The sequence below is a fragment of the Tympanuchus pallidicinctus genome, unplaced genomic scaffold, assembly GCF_026119805.1.
Source record: "Tympanuchus pallidicinctus isolate F22 unplaced genomic scaffold, pur_lepc_1.0 scaffold3, whole genome shotgun sequence".
Lineage (NCBI taxonomy): Eukaryota > Metazoa > Chordata > Aves > Galliformes > Phasianidae > Tympanuchus > Tympanuchus pallidicinctus.
Genome location: NW_026294747.1, coordinates 1,397,770 through 1,421,763, shown reverse-complemented (window position 1 = coordinate 1,421,763; position 23,994 = coordinate 1,397,770). Strand labels below are relative to the sequence as shown.

At 41.1% G+C, this 23,994-nt stretch overlaps 1 protein-coding gene across 1 annotated transcript in view; it reads left to right on the top strand.

The window, feature by feature from the left end:
• MPPED2 (metallophosphoesterase domain containing 2) overlaps positions 1-23,994 on the top strand; it is a 173,150-nt gene that overhangs the window by 26,054 nt on the left and 123,102 nt on the right. Inside the window, exon 2 of the mRNA XM_052692483.1 lies at positions 22,774-22,909. The gene's annotated coding sequence lies outside the window, so the exon portion shown is untranslated. The remainder of the gene's footprint in view (positions 1-22,773; positions 22,910-23,994) is intronic.

Below are 23,994 nucleotides of genomic sequence, written 5' to 3'. Positions count from 1 at the left end.
AAGGCTTGGCTCAGTATTTCCTATGGAAAAGAGAATGGAGGCTCTTGTTTTATTTACTTGCTGTTTGTGAGGAATGAGATTATCTGTAGTCCAGCAAGCTTCTGTTATACAGTGCTGGGATGATTTCTTGGGTTGAAGGTAAATGAGAGATATAACCATATCAAGATTTCGAGAAAGAAGAGTTAACTTAGGTTTCTTCTCTGTTTTGAACATCTTTATGAGACTACTTGGATAAATGTGTGAGGAAGTACTTCTGGATGGTAAAATGCACCAAGTGGAATCCTTCTGACTCTTCATCCCTTCCCCTGCTTTCCTCCATCTGCCCTCCAGAGCAGAGCTGTGTGAGGGGGAGCAGGATCCTGACTTGGTGGTTGCTTGCAATGAGATCTGCATGACATTATCTGTGTCTGTGCCCCAGGCAGGATTTACTCATTTCCTGTAATTTACAGCTTGATGCAGTGGCTCTGTAAAGTCAGAAAACATTCTATATGAAGGGATTAAGAGCTAGGTTTACAGCTGCAAGAAATACAGATATGTAAAAATGTTTTGTAACCTGTTAATTCCCTTTAAAGTGATGAGCATTAAATATTAACATGGTGGTATAGGAATCTGCTGTCACTGAGATGCCACGATTGTGGGAACGGTAGAGATAAATGCAAGTTCTATAGTGAGTGTAAAGGAACTGACTAGAAGATGTTCCGTGGAGTCCATGTGTAAGGAAAGATGTTATTAGGAACAACTTGCCAACTGGCTGTTGTGTCAGCTGATACAACGGCATAAAGGTGTTAAGAAAACAGATGTCAGGTTATTCGGTTGGGTTGCAATAGATATGTATATATTGTTTGCATTTCTTCCCTTTGATATAGTACAAAAGAAGCTGAAGACAAGGAAAAGAATAAATAATGGGAAATAAAGACAAAATAACATGAAAATACAGCAAACTGCTATATATCTATGAATATAATTTTGTAAGCAGGAGTAAAAAGCACCAGAAATGGATATTAGAGTGCATATTCTATGCTTGATGTGCTCTTGAACATAACAAAAAAGCAGATGGGATTTAGAAAGTAGTCTCGTTTGAAATGTGAAGATCTTAGTTTTCCTTTTTCTTGCATCATTACAGTCAGTATGGTAACAAAAAATAGCTCTCATGATGTCATAAACTTTACTAAAGAAAGCTGTGTGTTTCTTGAATTATTTATTTTACATAAAGCATTTATTAAGTGCTACCAGACAACATGTACGAGCAGTATAATAAAATCAATGAGCATTAAAATCAGAATAAATTTGGGTACCTCATACATCCTGTAGGATTATTCTTTAATTGTGCTCTGTGTATGGCTAAAAACCACCTTTCCTGCCATCCTTGATCCTGCAGTGTCTGTAGGAGGTTGTAGGTGCTGGAGTCGCACAGCCGGGCTGCCCTCAGCCAGTTGTATTGCCAAGGGTCTGTCTCCCAGGTGGGAAGTGGATGTTGGTTTGTGTTGCTGGGCCTCTCGTCCCTTCCCCACTTGCTATTCTTTCTCATGTTGCTGAGCACCAGTGTTCTGCAGAGGTTTGAAATGTGGCACAGAGCTGACTGAATGAGCGCAGGAAGGACTGTCTCTGAGGAAGTGTGGCAACTGACATTAGATCACTTTCTCACACACAAAAAAAGTGTTTTGCAGCGTACATTCTGGTGTCATGTGTTCCATTACAAAATTTCCCTTTGCAATTGCGGAGTGACAGTTTTGCTGTGAGGTGATGCTGAGGCAGCCCAACACCTCCTTGGGATTGCAGCTTCATCCCTTCCCGGAGCTCTCGGCTCATCTCTTCGGTTCCCACTTGGACGAGGTCTGCAGCTCGGGAAGGCAGGTCTGTGCACTGCTGGCTATGCTGGGCTCAGGTCTTCTCATGTGCTCTCTCATCTGTTTGCTTCAGAGCAATTGTTCTGGGTGTCCTGGATTAGTACAGCATGGTTCTCCTGGGGCAATGTTGGCACTGTCTGCTGATAAGCTGTCGATATGTTTCCCAATAATAACCTGTCAGATGCTACGTGCTCTGATGTGATTTCCTGGCGTGTCATTTGTTGGTGGATGCAATAGTCCATCTAATTTCTAGACATCGTCTGCCAGCAGATGGGCCTCATACCCATACCTCTTCTCTTGGTAATCCTATCGGCTCCAGATCTCAGTCACAATTAAGTATCTGCACATAACTGATTTTTTTGGTTTGTTCAAGTCCTCAGGTCAGCAGCTGAAGAAACAAATTTGGCAGAAAACTTCTTTTGATTTTAAGCAAATCTCTACTATTTTTCATCTGAATGAAAGAAGGAGGCAAAACATAGAATTCTAACTGAACTAAGCAGATTTACCGCTTCTCCCACAAGAACTTGAACCTGCATCTCATAATGCTGACCCTGAGACCAGGCAGTACAGTTTCTTTCTTTCTTACATCTTTTTTCATTTGCTTTTGTCTCAGTAAATGTTTACATGTGTTGTACTAACTGAAGTTATATCAACAGTGCATACTGAAATCACATAGATATTGTGTATGGTCGTGTGGGGAGAAATGGAGGTTCAAGTTTTCCTAAGCAGAGAGATCTATGGCACCACCTGGCCTTGTAGTGCAGCTCCCAGACAGTGCTGCTGACAGCTCTGCTGACAGGTCAGTAAATTGGATTTTACACATCTCCTATTAATTCTGGCCCGTGTGGTCTTGGGGTGTCCCAAATGAAATCTTCCAGTAAACAACTTAAGTCATATTTTCCATTTTACGTGTGTAGTTGTCTAATTTCTGTTGTCCTGTTGTATTTTTTTTGAAGGATATTGTTTGTGCACGACGCTCCTCTCAGCAGTAGGCAGAAATAAGTGGTTAAAGCGATGTTTTGCCAAATTTTGCAATTCTTGACTGTATGAAATATTCAACAGATAGATGTTTTTAATTGTACAGAAGTTATTCACTTTTAAAATTGTACCAGTCTCTCATACTTATGAATGTGTTTTGCGCATTTTCATGAGACTAATCTGCTAATTTTTCCAGGGTGTGTTTTGCTATGCTGATCAAAGAGTACTGGTCTCATGACTGAACTGCTGGAGCATCTAAAAGGCCTATAAGGCTTCACAGAACAGCCAGTGTTGTGTGCAACTGCTGCAAGTTTTTGTGTACAGGCTCATCAAATGATGCAAATTCTAGTTTTTGCAACCTGACTACTCCATCTACAGCAGATCAGATGAGAAATCTGCTTATATTAGCTGTTGTGTTAGAGCAGCTTCTGTGCCACAGATCTCTGTGTGGCAGGAAGTACCCAGACAGCAACACGCAGTGACAGAGTTCTGAGACTTCAGCAGTGATCTTGTGCTCTCAAGTGACCGGAGGTATTTGAGATCTGCTCTGATGTAGAGAATTCAGTGCCTCCAGGTCTGCATTGCAGTCTCAAAAATAACAGACCTTCTCTGACTGAAGTGGTTTGTGGCAAAATGCCTCTTCTTTTTAAAAATCTCACACCACCAAGATGTCCGATGTGATGTGACAGTGAAGACTGGGTCAGATTCAGTGAATATTACATATCCTGTTGGAATCCTCAGCTTAGGAGTAGCAATTTTGACAGCTTCTTGTTGACAGAGAGCTGTTGGAGAGGGTCCAGAGGAGAGCCACAAAGATGATCAGGGTAATGAAGCACCTCCCCTACGAAGACAGGCTGAGGGAGCTGGGCTTGTTCAGCCTGGAGGAAAGAAGGCTGCGGGGTGACCTCACTGCAGCCTTTCAGTACCTAAAGGGAGCCTACAAACAGGAGGGGAATCAGCTCTTTGAAAGGGTAGATAACAGCAGGACAAGGTGAAGTGGTTTTAAGGGAGGGAGGGAAGATTTAGGTTGGATGTCAGGGGGAAGTTTTTTACTGTGAGAGTGGTGAGGTGCTGGAACAGCTGCCCAGAGAGGCTGTGATGCCTCGTCCATCCCTGGAGGTGTTCAAGGCCAGGTTGGATGGGGCCCTGGGCAGCCTGGGCTGCTATGAAATGGGGAGGTTGGTGACCCTGCATGAAGCAGGGGGTTGGAGATTCATCATCCTTGAGGTCCCTTCCAACCCAGGGCATTCTATGATACTGTGGTGCTCCCTTCCAGCATTCTGCTCACACAGGATGATGCCTGTTTTTCCCTTCTTGAAAAGTGCTGTGTGCTCTCAGTTTGCGTGGCAAGTACTGGGGTTAGGTGGTACCAAAATGGGTACCTAAGATTGTGTGAGAAAAATAATGTTAGTAAGTAGAACTGGAAGCGTGTGTCTGTTTCCTGTAGTACTCTGCTGCATGATACTCAGCTTTGTACAAGGCACACGGATAAACTAGACTGACCTTTCTGTAGGCTGTAGCATCGTACTGCTGTAATCTGTGCACTCAGCCTGTTCATGCCTCCACATTGCTATCTGTTCTTGCTACTGCCGAGCAGAACGTGGGAGTGCAAAATGGGATGACAAGCCAATGTTGTGAGCAAGGTCACCTGATGCCCATCTCTCACAGCTAAGTAGGTTTTTGCTCTTCACTGAATTCCTGGTGAGTTCTTTGCCTCAAAGTGTAGGTGGCCATGACAAAGATAAGCTTGGCTTGCTCGCTTATGGCAGGAGAGTAAAGGTGATGCTGGGTGCCTTAAAAGGAACTTGGAAAGCCTTATGCTTGTTGTTAAGGCGGTGAAATTCAGTTTTTCATGTACTATATGGAGCTGAGTGCATGACAGTCATTCTTCAGACATAATTCTAATAAAGAGTGAGGAACATGGAGATGATAACTTTGAAATAAGTGATCACGAATGATTCAGTTTAAGTAATGTGGAAAGATGTACGTAAATGCCAAAGAAATTTCAGAAGGGAAAAATTTGGGAAACTGATCAGTGGAGGATCAATCGTGACAACTGTAGTGCAAAATTGTAAGGAAAATTGCTCTGAAATCTCAGTTTAAAGAAATTCTGAAATGCAGTGTGAAATTTGCAACCAAGGACAGGGCTTCAGGATACAGTTGCTGAAGAGATTACCTAGGTTAAAAAGTGAGGTATGCAACCCATTTACAGTCAGGTTCTTTGCATGCCCTGAAACTGTCCTTAAACTAATGCAGATCTGGTGGGAGAACAAAAGCACATGATCTTGCTTTCAGGAAATTTTGATTGAAGAGTGGCTATTGAGATTCTGGCACGGCTCTCCAAAAGAAGCCATGGGGGACAGCGGGCCTAAATGGAATGGAGGTGGAGTCCAGCATGCTGTTCAGATGTGCTGCCTAAAGGGAGGGTGTAAAACAGACGTGAGCTGTGCGCTGCCTCTGGTGTTTTTCTGCACTGTGCTGTATTGCACAGTATGGGTTTGCCCTCAAAATTTGTCGGTTACAAACCTATTGTACTTTTTCAAAAGTCTCCCATTGACTGTAAATAGGCTTTAAATTACATCCCAAAGCAGCAAGTCGAGTTTAATTTGCGCAGTCCCTATTGCCTCAGCTCAAGGTATTTCTTATTTCCTTATTTTTGTTGCACAGTAAAGCCTAAAAGAAAGCAAAGTCTGATTACCAGTGTTTTACACATATCACCTGCAGGTGATACCTTTAAAGATAGGCAGGTGACTTTATGTGAAAAGTCTTAAGTGAATAGCCATACTTATACAGGGGTATTAAATATATATTAGGCACATATTTAATTTCAAAACCTGTCTAACGCTAAGCTAACGTAATGGTAGTTCCATTACAACCAGCAGGATTAGCTATTGGCTTAGATTAAGTAGTTTGCCTAGTTGACACAGAGAAATATCCAGTGTACCCAGTGCTGAAGCAATCAGTGTGATATCTCCTGTGTACCCTTCACATGTCAGGGACCCAGGAACTATTTTTTCATTGAACACATTTGAAATTAAATCTAGGAGCCTATTAGCAAAGCTATTATTCGGGATACGGTATTTAGGAGTCCAAGAACATTTGTTACTATTAAATTGCTGTCCACAATAGCTGTCTGTATTTACAGTAGTACCCCAAATATCTTCACCAGGTCTATCAGAGTTTTCAACTTTGCTTTCAGGTCTGTATAGTTAAACGCTTTTTAAATGCACTGCTTAATTTTTCCTCGCGCTGTAATTCATTGTTGGCCTTTTTTGCAATGAATTGTTGGGATTAGCCAATAAATCAACAGCAAAGACATGCCAATTTCCTCAGCAGCTGACAAATGACAGTGTGGACAAAGTACTGTTATGTTTTATTTATTTTTTTAATTCATTTCATAAGGAAGTCTAACATTCAGATGCCCCCCAAATGTGTTGTTTTGATTCGGCAGTACTACATTCAGCCCTGTTCCGCTGCTCCTCAAGTAGCACATGTAAATATATTGCTAATAGCCATTCCCAATATTTAAGTAATATTTTCCTCGATTTGTAAACATGCAGTTTAAAAGCAATGTTGTTAGAAACAGAAGATCTGTAATTACAACCTTTTTGTTTCTGTAACTTCCTTTTAAAAGAAGACCTTTGTCTCGGATGCAATTTCTTAGAATACATGAAAGGGAACTTTGAGTTTGAATACAGCAGTTGTGAATTATTTAAATACTTTCATTCTGATTTCCACCCATTCATTATTCCCTATTGTTCTGAGATTGTAGCTGTGCAGCCAAACTGGTACACGATCTGCACGTTCAGATCCTGTATCAGCCAGTAGAACTGGGCAATTAGCGAGCCAGCCGTAAGCCACACCTGATGTGTGTAACTGCTGAGAAATCTTGCCAATAAGCCCTTACTTGTACATTACCTTGGATTTCTTAAATCTTAAACAAATGTCGGTCTCTCTGAAAGTAATGCCTCCTATTTCTTTCCATAGAAACCACAACAAAAAGCACAATAACAATGTTTGAGAGAGCAAATTCTTAGTACAGACACTATTTCTTAACATTGTCACTGCTGTTAGCAATGCACTTTTGGCACCAATGAAGAAGAGCCTGCATGCCACTCCTGTAAAAGCCTGCATGGCTGTCTGGGATGTGGTTTGTCTTTCACACTGCTGTCCCCACTGCTGGAACTCACCACCCATCACTGTGCTCACATCCACTGTCTGTTTTGGTAGGACAAGGGGAAATAGTTTCAAACTAAAAGAGGGGAGATTTGAGTTGAGTACAAGGAAAGTTTGGTCTCCATATACACTCAGGAAGCATCCATGAATATCCGTGGGTCAAATGTTTCCCTCACAGAGGAATTCAGTGGCACACCTTTGCTTCACATGCACTTCCTTGTCAGATGCCATTCTGACAGACTGCCCCTCTACTGCCATTTTGTTGCATAACAACACAATGGAAAGGGGTATTGCTGGCAAGGTTGAGCCTCTTCTGCCCTACCAGCTGCATCTGCCTGTGATGTTGCGGGCCAGCATCATAAAATAGGAGGCGCTGCTTTCAGAACTGCCCTTGTAATAGCGTGCAACAGTTCAAACAAATATAATTGCTGGTTCAGAGCGTAGTGTCTTCTGTCTTTCTTGTAACAAAACTTTAAGACAAGGTTTTGGTAAGTGCTTAGAAAGTGCTGCAGCAGAGAGAGAACGTTCCCGACCTTGGCCCTGTACTACACTTCTGAAATTATCTTAGTTTTTATTCTGCATTTTATTCAGCCTTTTGAGATTTCGGTCTAGAATAGGTTGGTGGAAAATAAGCACTCGTGATCCATTCACTGTTTAAAGTTAAACATATGAAAAAGACAGGAAGGTTTTCCTCTATTGCAGTGTTCTGGGGCTTCTTACAAATGTAATTTCACCTGAATACCAGGTGAAGTATCAAAGTGACAGGGATACCACGATGCTTAAAAAACAAATGCAGCTTTATAAGATCCAGAATTGAAAAACAGCTTTTTAATTATTCTCATGGGAAAAGGTGCTGATCCCAAGTACCCGCGAAGGGAAATCCACCCTCTGTATGGATCTGTGATCTACTGCTCAAGGAAAAATGTTCGGACAGAGCATCGGCCAGGGCTGTGTATGCCTTCTGAGGGAGCCTCAGCTGTCCTTCTCTCTGTTACTCAGTTGGCATACATTTGTGCATACATCCAAGTGGGCTGGCATCGTAACTAAGACTCCATGGAAATCAAGGGAGCTCCCTTTTAAAATTTTTCTTATGTCCCTTTGCGGGTGCAGGTGCCTCCCCCATCCCTTGGGCAAGGGGCACCTGAAGGGCTGCAACTCCAGCAGGCAGCTGGCCAGGGCAGCCTTCACCCCATGCTGGCCAGTGTGCCTGTGGTGGAGACTGTCCCCTGGGAATGCTTTGGTCTTTTGTTAAAATGCTTTGGTATGCCGTTGTGAAATCCGCCAAAACTGGTGTATGTTCTGCGAGTTGACTCCATTAATGTGCGATAAAGTTCTTCAGCATGGAGACGTGTGATGATGACACTATGGGGGGCAAAATAGGGATAGGAACGAGGGGGACATATTTTAAAACCATCTAGAGAATATGTTAGGTATATCTGATTTTAGAAAGCGTAAATTATTTACCAAGCTGTGACAGGCATGCTTCTGATTGAAAACAAATTTGTGCTATTTGTTTAGGTACCAAGCAAAAATATTGTATATGTAGGAGGAAGTTTATACAATGAATTAATCAATGGTGCTATCGTGTGGTTTTGGGCAAGGGTTAATTGCTTCTGAAGCTACAAGACTTGGTGGTAAGATGCCAGCGGAGACTCTTAAATAGATGCAAAGCTATTTCTTGGGTATGGAGACACTGGCATTAACAAAAAGGTAGTGAACAAGAACATTATGAATTGACAACCCTTGTCTTTATATTCAAGCTTGAATGTGATTAGCTAAATTCTCTGTTCTAAGGAACTATACCTGCATTTCTGTATCATCATGACAAACCAAGACTGGTGTTTGGATGTAAGTATCACAACTGGTTAAACTCAGCCTCACAGACAACTGAGGGGACAATGAAGTGTGCTGCGTGGGATGGGGACAGGGAGAGAGCCTGAAGCTGCAGGACGTCATCCTCTGCGAGCATCTGCTCTAACTTGCATGTTTGCCATTGAAATGAAAGCTTATAAAAATGTTTTATTTGCTGCAAGACAGCAATTATTTATTTCTTTTTTTCCCCAGTGTTTTCAAAATCAAGTTTTAGAAAACTGTTAGGGAGGAAGATATAAAGATATAAAGGATATATATATATAAATATATATATAAAGATATATAAAGATATATATTAAGATAAGATAATATAATAATAATATAAGATATATAATATAATGAGATATATATGAATATATATGTATATAAAGATATAAAATAACTACGTTGGCAATACGTCGTTTCTTTTAGTCTGTAAACAAAATATGGCTCACAAAAGTATCGTACCAAGGAAATACACAAATATGCAATACAAAAAGCACATCTTTCTCCTCTGCACCAGTAGTAATATATGATGGGATATGTAATTAGTATAAACAGTCACAGATGGAGCTTTAGTTTTACTATTAGGACTCTCATAAGAGCGCTAATTACTTGGCATAAAGGAAAACACCGGGAAAAAACAGGGCTTAGTGAATTAGAAAGACAGAATCTGAAGTTTCTGTTTCAGAATTATCCATGACATTACGCTGGTGTGAGCCATGCCGTGACCCAACAATCTCTGAACACAAAACTTTTCGTTAGTAGGCTTCATAAAATAACCTGCCTGTGTGAAGGAAGTATTTGAGGGTTTTTTTTCTTGCTGAGTGTTACTGGCAGAAAAAAGTTCTTCCTTGTTCTTTTCTTCCCAACAGGCACATGTCAGAAATGACCTCCTGACAAAGTAAGTGTAGAGATTAACATGCAGACTTGCAGGGAAGTACAGTTAGGACAGGACCCAGAACTGCAGTTCCTAAGAGTAAACTCTAAGAGAATTCTATGTTTACTGCAATTTTTTAAGTCAGAGGTCTTTATAAATGCAAGCAATTTGAAATCTAAGTGATGAAAATTGTCTCAAACTGTGTGAGTTTCTTCCAGCTTGTTATGAGTTTTGCATAGACTAAAACCACCTTGCACCCCCCTGAAAGGCATGCACTCAAAGCCTGAGCTAAGCCACACGAGGGTTTGCCCACCGATCGTCCCCACACCTTGTCATTGTCTGAAAAGGGACTGAGATCACCTACACGGCCTGTGGCTTTTATTGCTACAAGAAATTCTTCTAAAACCAGTGATGCCACACTAAAGCGCTTCAGTTTCTTGCTTTTTTTTTCGTTTTCATAAATTTTACAGTAGCACATTGGTACTTGTTGGTAGAAGAAGCAAGTGACATTTTGGTTTCGAGGCTTAGCTGGATTCCCTCTGGCTGATGAACTTTGGCTACAGCTCTGTGCTCCAAGGGCTGCTTGCTTCTGATGTTTGCCCTGCTGTGCTTTCAATTCTGCTCTGTGACTCTTTGGATTAGAAAGAATGTGTATGTATGTGTGTTAATAATTATATCTAGAAATTAATAATGGCTGTGGAGATGCATTTAGGAGTGATGATCATTTGAAAAACATCAATTAACCAGTCAGGTTGAGAGCACTAGCCAGCTGCATTAGACCTACAGGCCTTTGATTTCTTACAAGTATTTCTATTCTGCGACTACATTTTTCTGCATCTCACTCTGGTTAATGTTTAATGAAATTTTCTCTAATTTCAGCCTCTTTGCTTTTGGAATTCGGTGGTCTTGTTCTGGTATATTAAGTAAAGGCTGTTTTCCAAATGCAGATGTATACTGAAAAGATAACACAACAAAGTGAATTTGCAATGCAAGGGAAATTAATTGATATGAGAACACTTGAAACAGTGACCTCAAATGGGTTTTGCTGTTGGGGTGGTTTATATTTTAGTTTTTGATACTATCCTGGTTCTCCTAAGGGGAAAGCATTTTTTGTTCTTAATCCAACATTTGTCTCAAGAATAAGCATAATGAGCATCTGAGAGTTGACTGTGGGTGAAATGATGTGACATGCCAATGACATTTTCATTAAAAAATATTTTAATGAGAACAGGAACCAGAAGGGGCAGAAAAACCCTGCAGGCTCTGATGGATTGTTAGCTACCCAAAAGTACAAATATTTACTTGGGAGTGCGGCTGTTGCATCTACATCTTACTTCTACATAATCATCTTTAAAGAGATGCCCAAGTTTCTTGTAATGGCGCACAAGTCATGCAGAGCATAGGCGTAAAGGGAGGCTTGGCTGAGTTTGGTGACGCTGCTGCTCCTGTTCCTCGCACTGCTGGAGTCAGGCTCTCAGCAGCGGCCATTTTAGCCATTGGCAGCGTGATGCCTGAGTGCGGAAAAGGGAAGGCAAAGAGAAAAATGTCGGACTGTTTAACCTACGCCTGACTGCTGGCTGCTACGTGTGCGCCTGAGCCTTTTTGTTTAAAATCGGTCAAGATGTTCTGTAAACCTTGGCGATGTTGTGTCAGCCAGTAAGAGGCTGAAAGGGTAACTCGAATCAGTGAATGATTTTGGTGTATCTCAGAACACTTATGCGGTTAGTAATTCCCTTGAAAAACATTTCTAATTTCTTGCCGGTGCTTATATTGGTATGAGGCCAGCACAGAAATCATTGAAAGGCCCTTATGTGTAAAACTATAATATGTAACAGAGTTTGGAAATGAGGGAAAGGTCTGGGCTCGTGTTTCAGTGATGTCATCCCAGATTTCAGATGCCAGGTGAGGGGGTGCGAACTGGAGCAAGGCCAGAGAACCAGCCCTGGCCCCCCATTTCCTCTCAGCCAGTGCCACGGTGCCAAAGCCTTTTCCTACAGGGTGGGAAAGTCCTGTTGAAATCTCCAGGTGCTCTTGTTCCAGTCTTTTAAAGCAACATGGAACTGTCTTGGTAGGAGTCTATTTAGACCAAAGTACTCATTCATATGTGGGTCAGATTCTAGTTCAGTGGCAGGCACATTTTCCTTCATTAATTTTCTTTCATTAGTATCCCTTCAGTGCCCAGTAGAGAGGGATCTTGAAGCGCCGGTATCAAAAACTAAGTGGAATCTGCCCACCAAGGTAGCAAGCTCCTTAAATAAGCGATGCCTTGCGTGACTCACTTCAAGCGCACAGAAAGGCAAGTTCCCTAGCAATGTCTGCGCATTATCTCAGCTTTACTTGCCACCTTTATGCTTTGAGTTCCCTGTCAACACCCCTCACGCTTCTGCTATAAGGTCTCTTAAAATGGAGACTTGCAAACTATGGCAGGCAAAAATTAGGACATGAATAATTTCACCCTGGAATATTTTTTACTTGTGCCTTTGGGTGAATATTTAATAATTAAATATCATGGAAGAATAGCCTCATAAAATCCGGAGTGAGCAGCATGTTGGTTACTCGTTTTAAAAGAAAGCCCTGGCTGCATTTTAACTATAGAGAGAGACAGAGAGAGCAGAAAGATGTACCTCATTTTTCATCTATTTAGTCTGATGTTTGGTTTCCATTTTTTAAAAACTCAGAAATTTATTTTAATGAAAATCCATTCTGTAGACCAGTTTCACAGCAGAAATAATGGCGTGTTTTCTTCAGTCTCTAACCTCCCAAGTGGAGCCACAGGGAGGCTTTACCTTTTTAGACAAACCAAGTATTTCTGTGTGATAAACTGGCAATGAAGGGCTGAAATTCATAATTGGTAATTGTAGTAGGAGACTTAAAGGCAACTTGTGTTCCCATCTTGACAAATCGATGCCAAGTTGCATTAAATGTATGCGGTGCACGGACATTGCTCTCCTATGGAGGAAATGGCAGACATCCTGCACCTTCCCAGGCACTGAACTTAGAAACAAAACCTGCCAAACAAGCTTTAGGATGAGGTGCTGCAGGAGTGCTTAAAAGAAGAGACAGGAGAAATGTAAAGCTTATAGCTTCTATGCTTATAGAGAGAAAGCTAAATATATAGAGGGATCGTAGAGTTTGGAGGGGGTTCACTGTACTGAAGAATTAGATTTTGATCCTTTTCCAGTCCTTAGGACTTGTGCTTATGTAAGGAAAATCAGTTCATCGTTCCAACTTTGACATTTAAGTTGGCTCAGACTTCAGAACCCAAAGGCTAAATTTCAGGCATAGCTGCTTTTCAAGAGGCTAGTTAGAAGTACCTCTGTGTGGGACTGAGTTTTTACTGCCTTTTTACTGTTGCTTTGTGAGTTTGGAGTTGGTATTGTCTGTAGACGTCATTCCACAAAGTCCTTGCAGATGAGGAAATGGGGCTTTATTATTATTATTTATAAAATAATTTTGTTTGATAGCTCTTTATGCATCTTGACGTATTAAGTTAGGGTATGTTTAAATGAATTGAATTAATTTCAATTCTAGAATTGAAATATTTTATTGACAACACTTCCAGTGCCATGAGTCAGCTGAGCTTTCATTTGCGGTGCAGGGAGTGTAACACTGATGGTGTGGCAGTGATGATCTGCCTGCAGGCAAGCAGAGCCCTTCGCTGCAAATCAGATCGCCGCTGAGCGCCCAAACTGCCCCTGTTTGTGCATGTAGAGGAGAAGATGGCTGCACATACACCAGACTAATGATGCTTTCCAGAAGAATTTTTTGGTTGTACCAAATGTTCAAGGAAGAATGATGTAAAAAAGAAATAATAAATATTTGATACTGCAACTTAGGTCTCATCTGAGAGCTGCAGAAGTGTGCGGATTCAGACTGAGATCAGTATGGTTGGCTTGGAGGCTGTCTGAATACAACTTGAATACCAATTTTCAGTAAATTGATTTAGAAACCAATTCATGTCTATAAACCACATCAAGCTAAATCAATTCAAGGTTCTCTTAAACTATTTTAAGAGACACTGCACCAGGAAGTTGCCAAGGTTTAACTAGATCTGTTTCTAAACTGCCTGAGTTATCAGTGCTCATCTAGTGTGTAAGTCAGCCTGGAGATGCAGAAGTTAAAGGGTCCCATACTTTATTGTTCTTCACCCACTTAATTAGACGTGTTTACAGAGGCTCACTGTAAAGAACTATTTCATTAGCAATAGTTAATTAGGGGTGCAACATGGAGTGGAAGCCATAATTTTATTTTAACTGAACTGATACTTGGAAAAGGAAGGATCTAAGATGCATATAACAGCTCTTACTGTTGAAACCTTCAGAAGGACGAAAAGATGCTGGATAATAATGAAATTGTATTTTGAGCTGTTTTCCATAAAATGAAGTAGTCATTCTAGTGTTTGAAGTGCTATAATTATAAAGCAATTTGCCACTCTTAATGGGAGGACTTTTATTTCATAAAATATTAACAAAATATAATATCGGTGCAATAGGTTAGGAACAGTCTTATTTTCTCCATAAAAAGTCAATTTGTAACCACTGCAGACTGTCTTTCTTAAGATGACTATATTAGAGTAACCGATGCTTTTGTAGAAGCATCAACATCTAAGCATTAAATTAATCACAGCAGATATCTCACCTTCCTATTTAGTAATCAAACATTTCTCACTCTCTCCAGTTTAGCTTAGGGGCTGGTGTTGCTTTCCCTTGGGCCCAACATCTGCAGAGAGATTGCTTGAAGTAGTAAAATCTGAGATGAAACTCCTTTCAATAAAAGATCATAATCTTGACAGAATGGAGCTTTGTCCCAGCGAGCCTAAAATAAACATTTCTCTTATTTCTTTCAGGCTAGCAAGTAAGGAAAAATCAAATATTTCTACAGTAAAATGAAGGGAAGGAAAGTGAAGGGGTTTGTGTAATTACGGGATTTCAGTTCTGATCTGGGCAGCTGTAGAACATATGTATCAGGGGATGAACAAAGGACTGGAGATGGCAGAATTAACTGAGCCTTAATGGATTCACTCTTTCTCTCTCTTTGTTACTATTTTTGATTATTCAGAAAATTTCTTTTTCTCTTTTCTTCTTTCTGTTGTGAGTGCTCCAGCGTGCATCCACTCAAGCAGATCACTGTCAGCTCCTAAGGAAGTTGTTAATCATAGTGCTTCAAAATCTGATAAGAATGGGATCTCTCTAAATAGTTGAGACAGAGATCATGGAGGAAACTACTTGAGCTGAATGATAAACACTTTTTTCTTAAAATAAAGGAGACCCTTCCCATCCCCCGGCCTCCCCAGCCTTTGTGCTCATATTAGCCAGGTTGGAAGGCAGAGAAGGAGGAATGCCACGAGGCACAGAACAAAACGTTTTGTTAGCAAAGGCAGAAAATAAAATATGAACCATAACATGTGGACCATCTCTTTCTCCAGCTTTCCAGTCTGCCTGGTCAGTCACTTAAAATGGGCTCAACAAACATTACTGCAACATATAATTGCTGCAGTGGGGTTGATGAGAGAGATTCGTCTGCCTCTGCTCTGTTCAGTATAAGGATCTGTCAGGGCTGCAGCCTGTGTGTGTTTGGCTGAAGCTGAAGGGCCAGAAATTGTCATTTCATTTTAGCAAGTCCTTTAGGTTTGGTGGCTTCAGTGCAATTACGCCAGTTTATACTCAAGGTGGTATGGGTCCTCTAGCTGACAAAACAGATTTTGGAATTTTCTCTTGTTCTCTCTATATGATTTGATGTTCTGATTTATTTATTTTTAATTAGTACTGTCTCTGTCGTAGTAGTAGAGTCCTCTGCTGCATTAAAAACTCACCAAAACATGAGCAGCCTGAGAGAACAGTCACCAAACTCTTGTTTTGAAATGTAGTCCCAAATCAGTTTGGCAAAATATATTGAGTATATTTGTAAACTTTTGTAGGCAGACTAAAACTTTGAATGCTGATATTTCAATGATGTTGTTTGTGTTTAAAAAACGAAGCAAATAATGATAATACCTATAGGAGTACCTAAACAGCACCACAACAACCAATCTTACATGTGTAGCTGCATTTTAAGAGTTTATTTTCCAAATGGAACAAAAATATCTTAAGGATATTGGGAAATTACAGCTTCCTGATCAAGCCTATAATAACAATCCTTGGTACATTAGCCACACCAGTGCCATGAGGTCCCATCTGAGTGTCCTTCATGTCAGCAAAGCTTCCATGGGTGTTAGATAGGCTCTAGTGGGACATTCATTAATGCAAAAGCTGGAGGCTGGGATCCCAGCAGTTCTGCTCAGCAGTGTGTTTGGCTGCTAGGAATTCAGAGTGCAGCCCAAACTCATTGATCAGTGAAGAGTCGCTGGGAGGTGAATGTTTAGTCAGCCTGCCTGTGCTGTTGATTGGAAAATCTGTGTCTAGCGGTGTCATTCACGCTGGAAACCCGTCCTGCATCTATTATCAGCAGGGTGGAAGCAATCTTGCTCACGTCTCTATGTATGTTCACAGCTGTCTGGCAATCAGGAGTGGTGGAAAACACGGAAGAAACATTGCCTGAACTGGTTGCTTGTGGGTTGAAAAAGCAGCGTGTTGCTATTCATCCCTGTCAGCAGCAGGCCCTATTAACTATTTTTAATGAATCACCACTGCTTTTACTTTTGCCAACAGCCATGACCTTCACCATTTAGAAACACACGGTCTCTCATAAACGATAGTCTATGACATATAAACTTGAGAAGGATTCTATCACGGCTCAAGCTACAATATCTATCACTAAAACAAACTGCTCGTTCCAGCTCAAGAGACACTCGTATATATCATGGAGCCAGCCTTCCATATTTTGAAATTTACTGCCCTGCATTGGTGCTTCTTTTTCTTAGCTTTCCTTTCTTTCTTTCTTTCTTTCTTTTTTTAGAAGAGGCCATGCAACCTTGCTCACTTAATACTTTTGATAAACTTCTACTGACAAGGAACTTGATTAATGATGGTTAAAAGAATTGAATCAAGAGTGGGAAAGACAGGGCCAAAAAAGCAGACTGCTGGGCTGATGGAAACTAACGTCTCTACAGAAATATATGATGGACCCTCCTTTTTGCCATGCCAAGTAATTACTCGCACAGGCCTGTTGTAATAATTCCTATTACAGCCAAAACGGAAAAGTCAGTAACTCACAGCCCAGGGACAAGGTGAAGGCAAGGCCAGAGTAGCGTGGATCAATATTTCATTTACTCACTGAAGTTAGCTTCTATCCCTGTATCAAATTCTTTTACAGAAAGCCATGAAAGAAATGAGGTTTGCTGAAAAACACCAATACAGGACCCTCATTTCCTTGGGGGTGCTCAGAGAGTACGCGGAGCAACAAAACCTTTCAGCAAAACAATATGCACTCAAGGTCGCTCATTACTTGCTACCGTTGGAAAATAAAGTGCTATTAGCCTGATATGAGTAATGTACATCAATCAGCTGCAGACCAGCAAAACTATGTTTTCAACGTGGTATTGCAGCTGAAAATGAATGAACCATGTTAATGCTTTCTGAACAGTTTGACAACAGTGAAGAATTTTTCCTTTGGCATTATCATTTATTTCAGAGTTTCACTGCAATACATCTCTGTGAAATCAAGCCAGAGCACTTCTGTTGTTTGCTGTGCTTTGGTACAATCTAATTAATTCTTACTAAGCAAAAGTTGTTATTTAGATGGGGACGGCTGGACGCTTTCCAGAAAGGTCCTGCCTGTGTCTTACAGGGCTCTCAGGCTAAGGGCAGATTAACAGATGTAAAAAAACGATCCATCATGTTAGCAATATTTGCTTAGAATATACACAGTGTACATTGTATACACAATACTGAGGTGCACATGCTTATACTTTACTGCATGCTAATCTTCTGCAAAGTGTTAAGTGTTGAGGAAAGGGAGGATTTGAATATCTCACTCAACAATTGCGTGCTGTGTTTAAGGCTACCGCTGTGCTGATCTGAAGGGCATGTGTGCTCCTGAAATAGCTAAACTACCCTGGGATGTATTTTTTGCTGCTTTCTTTCTCAGGCTTTGTTGCTTTCCCTGTAGCTGTGGGCTTTCTAGAGGAGATTGTGGGGGAAAGTGGTAAGCACTTGTATTCTGGAGCTGCGAGCAGACTTTCTGAAGCACAGACACAGTGGCATGGGTACTGTGCAAGAAATGTTCTTTATTTTTTTTCTTGGTTTCTGTCTAAACATAGGCTTTCCTTCTGGAGCTTTCTCATCTGTAAATATTTCCGTTAAAACTGGGGACAAAGCTCTTTTGGTTCTGTGTGCTGGTAGAGATACAGTAGTGGCTGCTTTTTGTAGAAATCATGTGTGAATTGCTCATATATTTGATGCAGATCTAAAATCTTCTTCTGTGTCATCTGTTTGGAGTGCTCTGTGTTTTGCTCGTTAGGCTATCTCCTTTGATTTTCTGTGCTATATTTTCCTTTGCCATATTTAGGGAACGAGTCTTATTAGAGGTTAGAATTCTCTGCTAAAAAAGTTGTGCTTGTCTTAAGGGAGTATGGCCCAAGAAATGCTGTGCCGTCCTGTCAAAACATGAATTATTATGAATTATTAGGAAAGAAACTGCTACAGAACTGTGAAAATGGCTGACAGTTGTCATTTCTTGCCATGGAATGTGCATCTTTTCCTTTTTTCCCCGTTTCTTTTATGTAGCATTCTCTAACTTCAGCTTTTAAAAATCATTTACTGAATAGAAATGTTAAATTTTTATTCTAAAATCTTATCTCAAAAACATTAGCATTTTGCACTCTTGGCATTCTGTAGTGGGAAATAGAAGGCAGTTTCTTTTTCTAGCACTCTATCCTGAGATCAGACACACAAAGCCAAGCACACAAGTCTGTAATGAGCACCGAGCTCCTTCCAGCACCTCAACTCTCTTAACCCATGTTAATTCCATGCAACACTGTAATGCACAGGTAAACAAAACCCCTAAGTGATGGGCCAAAGGGAAAATGAGTGGTTGAAGGTCATGTGCTAAGTTAAAAATGAGCATGCTCTTTCACGTTTGACATTTTGAAAGTTTCTGCTAAGTTTACTGCTGTTCAGTAGGGTCCAGGGACATCCAGTGAATTAATTTCAGCTCTTCTTTATAACTGTGTCCTCTCCATTCCTTGACTACTTGGGTAATGCTGTTAGATTTGTTGCAGTTGTGGTGTCCTGCTTTCTTACAGGAATTACTGGTGGTTTGGAAAACAGAATCGTGGTTCCTTGCAGATTTCTGTTCCAGTAAATCAGTTGTGTCACTGGTAAACATCGTATTGATGATGTTAACATCATATTGATGATGTCAGGGGCTTTTTCTTTTTTCTTTTTAAACTGTTCTTTAAAAGTGAAGGTAAATAGTACTGCAGAGCACTTGGCTCTGCTTCCTGTTGTTCTTCCTATCTGCTATTTCAAATATTTCATGTAAAGTAACGCACAGACAATGAGACCTGTTTCCTTCTTCACTTCTACAAGAAGGAAGACGGGCAAAGTTTAGAAGTGCCTATGAGATTGAAGAGAAGATAAGTCTGAAGACCGTCTTCTTTCTAGTCACGTAAAGGGGCTCTCTTGGATTAAAAAGGCCCACTACGTTTCATTTGCTCCACAGTTTAAATGTGGAGTCAACTCTATAAAGGGGGGATATTTCAGTTACAGAAACTCTAGTAGTTCCTCATGGAAATCTTCTTCAAGGCATAAAGGAGAATTAAAGAATCTGCCTCCTCTGCCTATAGGAGAGCTGGAATCGCAGATGCTTTTTATAAAATCCTGTTGCTGGCAATAAGTTACTTTAAAAAATGGCTTTCACTACAACTAGCAAGCCCACAACAGTGCCTGGGCTTACCTGTGCCCATGTTCCACTGGTCCCTGAGGCTCATCGCCATTATTTAGGTGGTCTTGTCTCGTTTGGTAATGCAGTCTTTTCAGTGCTTCCTTCTCCCAGACCTTCTCTGAGGCAGTGAGACAGCGTTACCTTCAGTTAGCTGGAGCATTTAGGTGCCTGTTTCCTTCTGGGTTTACTAGGTACCTTAATACCCATCAGAGGGCTAGGATTTACTTAGTATAAGTGAATTTGTACAGAGAAAATTTTAGAATATTAGAAATCTATGAGACTTCCTATGCTTACACGGTGCAATGAATAAATCTGTCAAGGATGTCTAAATCAGAGCAAGAAGACCTTGTGATTAGGAGGTGGAGTGCTTCAGTATGTTTTAATGAAGATACTCTAGCCTTATAACTTCCATTGCTGTAAAGCTGTTTGATTTGTTTGTTAGTTAGTTTGCAAACTAGCAGCCCAACTTCTGTCATTTTTTTCCCCCTAATTTTTGATTTCACAATACCCTCTGGATCTAGAGAAGGAGGAGGCATTGCTCTGTATTACCGAGCACTCTTGGGCAGCTTTCAGGCCAAGCAGGTTGCATGCTGCAGAATTACTCTTTGAACCAACGTGAACTGAGATGGGATTGCATCCCTCATACAGCGCTCTGCTGGTGCTCGTAGTGGTGAACTGCTTGGTCTGGAGGTCAGCACTTTTGGATTCACGGTGCACTTAGTTAGATCAAGGTCTGATCTGAGGTTAAAATCAATATCACAAATTGCAGATAAAATGACAAAGAATATGTTTCCATCTGTGTTATATTTTAGGTACAGCAGTCTTAATGTATAAGTAGGTCAATTTCATTAAGGTGTAATTTCGTTAAGGGACCATAACTGTAACTGGAATTTGGCCACTAAATGATTTTTTTTCTGTCCACAGTGAGTGTAGAGACATACACTGCTCCTGGATGCTGCTCACTTTGGTCATTTTATTTGAGAGCAGTGAAACCACTAAGTGTACTCTGAGAGGCTGAAGGAAATAAGTAAAAAGCTGCATACTGCAAACAGATTCTTTATTTGAACTGTCACGAGAATATCCATCAAAGCAGTATATTAAAACATTCGTGCACTTTAAAATAAATAAATAAATGATAATAATAATAGAATTGTTAGAAACAGAACTTTAACGCACCTGTACAGGTACACATGCAGCCGAGTTTTTAGCAGTAGAACCTTCAGGCTTGCACTTCTAATTTAGAAGGGCCATGAGGCAAAGCATCTGACTTGAGGAATTTTCACTCCAGTTTGTGTAATGTGGCAAATCTGATCACACGGTTAACCAGAAACACCATCACAGTCACGGCACACAGAGATGAAGATGCTCCGTTTGTGTGTTTGTGCTGGCTAAGGTAGAAGGTCTGTCCCCAGACAGGACACGACAAGGGTGGCATGTGGGGAGGAAGGGGGAAGTAGTCTGCAAATCCTGCACAATGAGGACGGTGAGATGGCTCTGTGAGAAGTGTAATTCCACGTGCCCAAAGCTGATGCAGAGCTCTATGGTTGGACCCTGGGGAGGGGGGAGTGAGAGGGGGATAAACATTGAGCTCACAGAACCTGCGCGTATTTTGCACAACCCAAAAAGCTCATTTGGGGTTTCAGCCCCCCTGCCTGTTCCCCTAGGGGCAGCGCACAGCGTCACCCAGCAGTCCCAGGCACAATGTGTTTTTTTCCAATTGCAGTGCGGAGTGGAGGGGAAACACAGCCAAAGCTGTCGCCAAAGAAAGAGCTGTGACTCATTGTGCTGTGGGGGCCCTAAGGAGCCCCAGCTTGTGGCCTCAGATCTGGTGGCACGTGGAGGAAGGCTGAGGAGAGAGGAGATCATGACTGGGCAGCAGCTGCTCTGTGTGACTTGCTTCCCTGGTAACCTGGCAGCGCTCCAAGCAGAAATCTGAATAGGAGTTAAAGCGCTTGAGGCGTTCGTTCCCTTGGAGTCTCCAGCCTTCCTTCTCCTCCCAGCTCCTGCTGGATCTCTGCTCAGCAGCAGTGGAGGCATCTTAAGGCCGTGCATGTTCGGCAGAGTTCCTGTTGGCAGTGGAGAGGCAGATGTGGCTGCGACTTGGCTCAGTGCTGCAAGGCACAGGAGAGCCAGGCTGCGGGCAAGTGGCTCTGCTGTCACCAGAGAGCCTGAGCTTAGGGGGATGGAAAGCTGCGTGGGAAAACCTCTGTGATTGCATCAGTATTTGGTGATTCCTGTTTACATGCACTGCTTTTCCGTGAATTTCCAGTCACAGGGGAGGTTCGTGGGATTGTTTGCTCCTGCCTCTGGTTTACTTGGACATCCTCCCCCAGCCCCCAGGTATCCTCTGTCAGCAGAGATTTCTTGGCGGCTTTTCAGGACTCTCCAAGTTGTTACTGGCTCCTCTTGAAGTTCAGAATGCTGCTCTGTAGCTACGGCTGATGCAGAAATGCAGTTTTATGTCCCTTGGATATTTATAGCAGTAATGTTTTAAATTTGCAGTTTTAATCTTTTCATGCGTTTCATAAATTGCTTTGTTGTTTTTGTTTTGTTTCGAAGTCCACTTTCCTTCCTGCTGCCTTTTTGGTAACAGTTTTGCCTTGAGTTTTCAGTTACTACGTAACATTAGTGAGTCATGTATTCCAGAATATTGCAAAAAGGAAAAAATAAATTTTCTACCAGTTGTGAACAGATGCAACTTTAAGCTAGATGCCAGTTGCTCCCTGTTGAAGAAATGCTGATCTTTCTTTTGTCCAGATAGATAATAGAAACAGTATAAATTAAAACTGGAGGAATGCAAACAGCTACTTTGTGCTTACCAGTAAGTTTTCTCTCTATGGAGGCAGTAACGACAGCAGCCCAGACAGTTTCTTAAGGCTTTTCCTGCTCTTCTGTGCCCTCTATTTGATCATCTGCCAAGGCCTATGAATAGTGCCAAATCAAACAGCACAGCATCTCTGTAAGTCTGCTCTTGGAAGCTAAGGAATTCAGCAGTTGGAGCGCAATGCCAGATATAAAAGAAGCAATTATAGTGGACTGCCAGGAGTTTAGGTTGAATAACTTCAATATTTGTGTAACAGATAATTTGAGGCTGCTTTTACTAACTGAACTTTTGGTTTCTGTGTGCTTTTTTTCCACCGGAATCTTAAGTGATGCAAATATAATCTTACCCAGATGCAAGAGAAATGTGTTTTCTTCTCTCTTTTTTTTTTTTTTTAGGTTCTGAAGTTCTGTAAAAACTTTGAAGCCTGTTTCTGCTAGCACTGGCAACTGAAGTTCATCTGTGAAACAGAACCATTGCAGGGAAGGAACTGCTGCAATTTTGGAATACAAGAGACCACCTTCATCTTTGCAGGTATCTCCATTTTGTCATGCCTTTGCACAATCCTTCCCTGAATTTATGTTCTCCGTGATTAGTAACAGTGAAGAAATATTTGATGTGATATTTCAAAGTTTATGCAATGAAAAGAAAAAATTATACAATGAAATGAAAAGATTTACACAGTGACAAGAGTTAGTGGAGTAGTTATATTGTTTAGGGTGAAAAAGAACTTAGATTTCGTACACTGAACTGCACTGTGCACACATGCCAGTCCTGACTGAAGTAAAATTCATCTTACTGTGATTGACCATCCAAAACCTGTTAACCATTTTTAATCTTCAGGAGCATGAAAGGGAGCTTTGCTTAAAATCAAGCTGTTGTTACATGCGCTAGCAAATAGTCATCCTGCTCTGGAGTCTAGAGAGCCAGAGTCCACTGATACCAATTTAACACAAACAGCATGCTTAAATTCCACACGAAGGGACAGGGAAAATCTAATTAAATCTGGAAGTTGATTGCTAATCTTTGCCAAGTTGAAAAGAAATGGGAAAATTCCGTCTGGATTTTACTACCTTTTCCCTGTAAAGATTCTTTTTGATTTTATGTGTAATTGCAAAATGCGTGTAAGATGAAGTTTAAAAATATGGTTAAATAAAGGATTTTGTTTCAGAAAAGGAATTATTAAGCTGTCATTGGCTGTATACAGAGTTGGATACAACACCATATTTGTAAAACAACAGAAGCTTAGTTTTGGGATGGAGTGCAATAAGGTGTTATTTTAGGAAGGGAACGATACTCAAAAATTGAAATTGAGTGACAGAAAACAAAACACGATGTGTGTGGCACTAAGTGAAGGTGGTGGAAACCAATGTCTGTCAGTAAAAAACATGAGCCTTTCATCTGCAAGAGGGCAAGATTAGAGCTGTGCATGTGAAGCAGTTGTGTAAATGCAAACGGTAATGTAAAGATAGCAGCAGGTCGTGCTGATCATTCTGTCAGATACCTCCCATTTCTCATTACGTGCCGTGTGATATCAGCTGTTCTGCTGCAAACTTGCAGCATTTTAAATGGTGGGAAAGAGGTTGTTTCATTGCGTGTGCAAGCGGTGCCGTCTCTCC